The sequence below is a fragment of the Chenopodium album genome, chromosome 16 (genome assembly GCF_948465745.1).
Source record: "Chenopodium album chromosome 16, dcCheAlbu1.1, whole genome shotgun sequence".
In the NCBI taxonomy this organism is placed as follows: Eukaryota; Viridiplantae; Streptophyta; class Magnoliopsida; order Caryophyllales; family Amaranthaceae; genus Chenopodium; species Chenopodium album.
The window spans coordinates 36,492,890-36,500,724 of NC_137849.1; the positions used below are offsets into that span (position 1 = coordinate 36,492,890).

Genomic DNA, 7,835 nt, shown 5'->3' on the forward strand with positions numbered 1-7,835 from the left:
TGGGGCACTACTACAAGAAACCCTTATTGAGTCATTTTTCGGTGTCTGGGGGTTGGCCGGCTGGTTTTCCGGTTGGCTTGGGGTTTTGTTGGTGGTTTTCGGTGGTCTGCAGATGGCTGGGATAGATTTTGTTTAATTTTTTTCCTTTTTTTAATTTTTTTTAATATTAGGCCAATCATGTGTTGACATGTGACTTTTTTAAAAAAAAAAAAACATATTTTTCCTTTTAGTAGGTAATCGGTTTTTGGGACATACTGTTGGAGGCAAAGTCATGGCATAGTTAGGATTATTAAAAAATAAACCTTAGTTGGGATTATTAGAAGTAAATTGGCAATAGTTGGGTTTATTAAAGTGTATTTATTTCTTATTATTTATTTATTTTTTATTTTTAAATAGTAACAAAGAGTTAAAAGAGCCATAATGGTACTTTGTTTTTATTTTCGCAAATAGACATAATTCTAGTTGTAGTCCACCTACTAACATCCAATATGCATGTAATCCAGGTTTGAATTCTATGTGTTAAGCAATATAATTTCAGTAGTTATTCGATATTCTCATATTTTACATACTAACGAACTAATAATACCATTGCTTCGTTGTTTACTTTGTACGCATACTTTCATTGGTAATATGAAAATTAAATTATGTCCAAAATATGTACTAGTACATATCATCAACATTAGCTCAAGTTAACAACCATGTGCAATAAGGCAACCCGTGATATTCTAAACATTATTAGATGCTTCCATAATTCTTATTCATCCAGCTCAATGTCTTAAAATATTCCCTCATGCATACGAACTAACGAAGGCCTTGAGAATCTATAAATAGCTCAACTTTAATGTTAGTTTTCATCATCCTAACACAAACAAATTATTTCAATTTTAATTTTCATCTCTTTGAGTTTGTGTTAAAGAAGCAAAATTTATTCATAATGGCCTCAAAAAACACAGCCTCAGTTGCTCTCTTTCTTGCGTTGAACCTTGTTTTGCTTAACGTAGCCTTTGCTTCATATGTAGCCCGTCCTCTTAAGTCATGCCCCCCGGATACCCTTAATTTGAACGTGTGTGCAGATGTGCTTGATCTTATTCACCTTAGAGTTGGATCCCCTAAAAAGGCAGCTTGTTGTAGCCTTGTAGGTAACCTCATTAAGCTTGATGCTGCTGCCTGCCTTTGCACTGCGGTTCATGCTAATGTGTTAGGGCTTGTTAACCTGAACCTCAATGTTGATCTTACGGCTCTTGTCAACTATTGTGATTGCAAGCTCCCCAGTGGCTTCCAATGCCCTCCTCGTCATGCCTAAGTTTTTGTTCTTCTTTATGTGATGTTAATTTCTTTATTTGAGAAAATTGTGTATTCTTGTGTAATTTGATTGCTTATGCTTTTGCATTTTTCTTCTAATTACTTCTAGTGTGATTTTGTACAAGATTGATAATAATAAGATGGATTCTTTTCATCGCACTCTAAATTATATTTCGAGAAATTCTCAACGATTACCTCCAACTTTTGCTACACATCATCTTGAAAATTAATTATACAAAATGACCTTAATGAAGATTTTCATGTCACAAATAACCTTATTTCATTAAATAGTCGATTAAAATTAACTATAGTTACTAGTTAGATTAATATTAAAAAAATAATAATAAAATTAAATATTTCACCCGACCACCAAAAACCAATTCAACCACCCCAACCTGCCAGCCACCATCTCCCTTTCCGGCGAGACTACTCGACCACCCTTATATCGCCCCAAACCACGACCACCCCCAGACCACTGAACCCAAACCACGACCACCCTAGATCACCGAACACAAAACCCCGACCACTCCCAAATTGTCGAACTTAGAGCCCCAACCACCCCCTAGATCGTCGAACCCAAGCCACGACCACCTCAGACCACCAATCCTCCCTCTTTCTCTTTCTTCTCCGCCCTCTCCTCCACCCTCTTTCTCTTTACCTTCCACCTTCTCCCACCACCCTTCCTCCACCAAAACCAACCCCATGCCCCATGGCGAAGCGGCGAGAATCAAAGGTTAGAGATGGAATGGTCAGAGAAGAGAAAGTTGTGAGGTCAGGGTTCGAGTCTAGGCAGAGGAAAGATTGAAGGCGATGGTTCGACGGTTTTGGGTGGTCTTGGTTTAGGTTCGGTGGCTCCGGTTGGTAGAGGTGCTACTGACTTGAGGATGAAGGTGGTGGCTGGGTTGATTTTTTTTTTTTTTTTTTTTAATAACACTCATTAATATATAATAAAAAAAAAGGAGGTCACAATTAGTGCATAGCAAAAGTTGGGAGTTACCATTAAGAATAACACTTATATTTCATATGCTCAACTTTATGTTTTTAAAATCATATACTTTGTTGCTCATTTAATATTAGGGGATGATTTCCCTAGATATTGTTGAAATCAAAATTAATTCCTACTCTGCATTGTTTTAAAAACTTATCCCCTAAATAGTGTTCACATAGGATCGGATATTAGCTTTTATTTTATTTTATTTTATTTTTATGTGTAGAACCGCAAGTAATGATAGCGTTTTTACATGTATAACAACAATTGTTGGTAGCGGTTGTATTTGAAGAACCAATATTGCTATATTTCTATTGGCGTTTCTTTTTGCAAGTATTTTTAACCATCCCATTGATAATCTGATATAATCTCACCATTTAACCCTGCAAGTTTTTATTAACAGCCCCAACTGCAAAAAATTACAAAGAAAAACAGGAAGAAGAAAAAAAAACATGAAATTGGAGTTCCTGAGGTAGAATGCTGAGATATTCCCCTAAATTCATAATTGTATAAATTTACCCAGAAAATCAAAACAAAATTACAATTAAAAGCTGAGTTTAGAGAAAGGAAGAACAGAGAAGATCAAACAAGATTTGAGGTTTACAATTAAGAAAACAAGAATGAAAGTAGAGGAGAGAGAAAATGGGAAGATAGTGAAGAACCTGGTAAGAGAAAATGTGTTCTCTTTTTTTTGTAGGGCCAATTTGAATTTTTATCATCATTGTACAGATTTGTACTGTGTACTCGTACTACAGTAGTATCATGTAAATCAGTAAAGGTAAACCCGCTATCATTATTTGCGGCTTTGCGGTTCTACACATAAAAAAAAAAAAAAAAAACTAATATCCGATCGTACGTGGACACCATTTAGAGAATAAGTTTTTAAAACAATGCAAAGTAGGAATTAATTTTGAATTCAACAATATCTAGGGAAATCGTCCTAATATTAGGCCTAGCCGCCTTATTGAAACCAAAAGATCTTTAACTCTAAATTTATATAAGAGATCTTTAATTAACTCTTAAATTTAGAGAAGATTATGGATTTTTGTAAAGAAGGAAAAAAGAAGTAGATTTTTTAGAAAGTTTGGTGAAAAGTGCTCGTTGAGTAAGAAAAGCATGTAATTTTGGTGAAGGGTTATTTAAACCAAAGGAGTGTGCCATACAAATGAAGGCCATAATCATCTACACTACGTAAGTACATATTATTATTCTATCCTTTAATTTAATTGCTATCAAGTTTCTTTTTTTTGACAAGAATTGCTATCAAGTTTCTACTACTCTTCAAAGTTTTTTTTTTTTTTTTCTTTTTTTTTTGGGTGAAGCCGAGGGGCAAGCACCAAAAACTACTCTTCAAAGTTCCATTGTTAATTTTCAATGTGCAACAAGTTATTATTAATTTCAAGTGTTAAGTAATTAATGATGGGGAGAAGCCTAGAAAGCTACTATAAAAGGTGCGGATTGAGATAAGGGAGAGAAGCTCAAAATATGACTATCAAAGTGAAAAGAGATTTTATATCCTAAAACCAATAAGCAATAGGCCGGAGGAGTAGCATGCTTAACTAAATACTCTTCGCTTTCTTTTTTTAATGTGTGACAAACAATACTCACACTTTCACTTAACAACCTTAGTTTTTCCTTTGTAACATGCTATTGGTAAAATATACGAAAGAGTGACCCTAGAGCAAAAAAAGTTTTAAGGAATTGAAGCCTCTGAACTTTTACATAACACTCTTTATTGGTAGAATATGCAAAACTTATGTTCAATTCATCAATAAAGAGTCATACACGTCTTGGTGTTGGTGATAGACTACCTGATGACTCATTTCTCAAGATGCTAATTGGGAAGAGTAGAGATGGACTTGACTCTTCATGGTTAAAGGCATATACTTAGAGTAGCCGAGTTACTTTATGTAAAAGGGGCGAGGATGTAAAATATGTGATTAAGAAGATACTCGTAAAAGATAATTAGAAAGTTACTTGGAGTGTCAAGGTCATTTAATATTGAAAGAAAACAAATCTAAGCTAATATTAATAATGCCTTTTACATTTATGAGGAAAAAAAAAATGAGATACCCATTATGGCCCTGTTGTTTGGTTTGATGAACAATGTTTTCATGTGTTGAAGCTTAAAGGTTTTGATGATGATGAACATAAACTAGCAAACTTCAATTAATAAGAATTCTCTAAGTGTTGTAATTAGAACAGGTGAAGTAGACTTTGGAAGTGGAAGAGTAGCCTAACTATGAAGACTCGAGGTATTTTCAAGGAAAGTTGAAGAAGATAGAAGAAGAGTTCCAACCAGGAACTAACTGAGTTCCCTAACAGGAACATGAAGACAATAAGTTGAGAAGCTCAACTTGGCCTGCGTTGAAGACAGCAAGTTTCACAAAAACTTGGTCTACGAAGTTCCAGTTGAGAATTGAAAGTTAAGTGACAGCAGGAACTTAGTCATGGACTGCGTGAAGCCCAAGTATTCTAGAATGCAATAATTGATGAAGCAATTAGATTTGTTAAGTTTTTATTCTTTAGAATTGCTGTAAATATGTTTGGCAGGGTTACACATGAGATTTATTAGAATTGCTGTAAATTAGGAAAGTCTTAAAGAAGATAAGTTTTGTGAAAAGATTTATTAAAAAGATTTTATTTCATAAAATCCGGATTACTAAAAGATATTATTCTTTTCATAATTTATCTTTGATAAGTTTTTCTAAAAAGATTTACTTAAAACCATGTTTTGTGATTTTGGTAAATTAACAAATTATCTTTTGAAAACCCTACTTTCTATACGAGCTAGTCTTGTATAAATTGTAGAAATCTCATTTCATATTTTCTTGTAAGTTTATGCGTGAAGAATTCGAAGAGTGCATATTAGTGTAAGTTTGCCAAGTTTATTCTTTGTTACATTAGTTTTGGATTTCATGTGTATCTTACCTTTCATATACTAGAGTTGAATTATTTGTATTGGTTGGATTCTTGGGTGTGTGTGTGTGTGATTTATATCTTTGCATACAATTTTGTAAGCTTCAAGGTTGAAGTAGAGTGAGAGTACTCAGGGAGCTGAGTACGAGTGAATCTAAGTCTGAGGTTGGGTAGAATAGGGTTCTACTGTGTAATAAGTTCAGTCTAGAACTTGTGAGTAAAGGTCTGAGTATAATAGGTTGTAACTTGTATGTTTGCCCTATTATAGGGGATTAGTTTGGTTTTGGAAATCTCTTAGAGGGTCGAGGATTTACTTCTAGTTGGGCCCTGGAAGGTTTCCTCGTAAAATAATGTGTGCATTGCAAGTTCCTTTACATTCTCTTTTATATTCTGCATAAGTAGTCACTAAGAACTCACATACAATTCACCCCCCTCTTGTAGTGTTCGTCTCAACTAACATCATGGAAAACGATTTTTCTTTGTTTGGTTTGTGAAGGGGTGAAAAACAATTTTCCCAATGTTGGAAGATTTCATCTTTAATGGAGAAAAAAATTTTCCTTTACAAAACAAGAAGTCACATTTTTCTATTTTCTCTTTACATTTTTTTTTTTTACTTTCCTCTCATCCATTCTCACCTTTCCTCTTCTGTTTTTAATTTAAGTTTTCTTTAACTTTTCTTGTGAGAAACCAAACACAGGAAAACTAATTTGCAATTTAAAAATATATAATTTTCATAAAAAATTAAATTTCGTTAAAAGTGATCTATATTAATTACATCAAACCAAACATAACCTATATTAACTATAATTAATTAAACCCACCTAGCATTCACCCATTATCTTATTACTAATGCAAATGGCAACTATTATAAACATGGAGGAGGTTGTTATTATTTATTCATTAATTTATTTTACTAAAATTAGGATAGTTTTCAAATGACTACAATAAAATTGTAGTCATTATACTAGATTAAATCTTAATCGTTCATTAATTTTGACTAATCTAGGTCGTTAAATGGGATGACTTTGTACTCTAAAAATAATTAAATTGACAAAAAAGAAAAAGATAAAAAAATAACCCATGTCCTTTCAGTTTCTTCATCTAATAGACTAATACTCTATATTTTGCTTTCTCCTGTACCTTTTATTATCCTTTGCAATCCTTTCTATTGAATATAGGGTTCTTGTTTTAAAAAATTTAGGGCTCATAGAAAAGAAAAGCTAGCGAATTAATTCCGATCCAAGAGGCGATGCAAGTAATCGGAAGTGATGAATTCACTAGATTCGTAGCCCTAGCTTTTTATGGAGAACAAGAACCATAGATTCAACACAGAGGGATTGCTGCGGATCGGAGAAGAACGCTACATAGAAAGCCAGAGTAATTGATTGAACGAGGGAAAAGAAAATAACAAAATGTGGGTTATTTTTTTATCCTTTTTCTATTTTTGTCAAATATATTTGTTTAACTAATATAATGACTACAATTTTATTATAGCCTCTCAAAAGTCATCTCTAAAATTACTATTATATTGCCTTCGTTCCACACTAACTAACCCTTTTTAGTAACAAAGGGTCATAATAATGTATTTTGTACGTTTAAATTTTCGTAAAATAGTCATATATTGCTAATTGTAGTCCACCTAATAATATCCAACATACATGTACTCGAGATTTGAATTCTTTGTGTTAAGCAATTTTAAAAATTAGGATTCTACGTACTAATAATGTCAATGCTTAGTTGTTTAGTTTGTACGCTTACTCTCAATGATAACATGTAAATTAAAATTACAATATAACAACCATGTGCGAAGAGCCAACCCGTGATACTATAAACATTATTGGATCCTCCATAATTCAAACTCATCCAGCTCAATGTCTCAAAATATTCTCCCATGCATACTAAGGCCTTGAAAATCTATAAATAGCTCAACTTTGATGTGAGTTTCATCATCCAACACAAACAAATTACTTCACATCTTGTGCTCATCATCTCTTCAAGTTAGCTCTAAAGAAGCGAAATTTATCAGTTATAAGAAATGGCGTCTAAAAACACTGCCTCAATTGCTCTATTTCTTGCGTTGAACCTTGTTTTGTTTAACCTAGCCTTTGCTTCATATGTAGCCCGTCCTCTTAAGTCATGCCCCCCGGATACCCTTAAGTTGAACGTGTGTGTAGATGTGCTTGATCTTGTTCATCTTCGTGTTGGATCTCCTAAAAAGGCAGCTTGTTGTAGCCTTGTAGGTAACCTTGTTAAGCTTGATGCTGCTGCCTGCCTTTGCACTGCGGTTCATGCTGATGTGTTAGGCCTTGTTAACCTCAATCTCAATGTTGATCTAACAGCTCTTGTCAACTATTGTGATTGCAAGCTCCCTAGTGACTTCCAATGCCCTCCACGTCGTGCCTAAGTTATCTCTTTTTCTTGTGATGTTTATTTCATTACTTCATGAGTAATTTGCCTCTTTTTCTTGTGATGTTTGTTTCATTACTTTATGAGTAAATTGTGTATTACACCCTTGGGTAAGTTAGTTTTGATTAAGCTATTGCATTTTTATTTCTCATTAATTGTGTACTCTTGTATGAATATTATTGTTCAATAAGTTATTTACTTATTTTGCAGATTAATCTCA

General features: G+C 33.4%; 2 pseudogenes; both read left to right on the forward strand.

Moving 5' to 3' along the window:
- The first annotated feature begins 934 nt into the window (after nucleotides 1-934).
- On the forward strand, nucleotides 935-1,303 carry LOC145584170 (putative lipid-binding protein AIR1B pseudogene; annotated as a pseudogene).
- Nucleotides 1,304-7,244: 5,941 nt separating this feature from the next.
- Nucleotides 7,245-7,613, forward strand: LOC145584171 (putative lipid-binding protein AIR1 pseudogene; annotated as a pseudogene).
- Nucleotides 7,614-7,835: the final 222 nt, after the last annotated feature.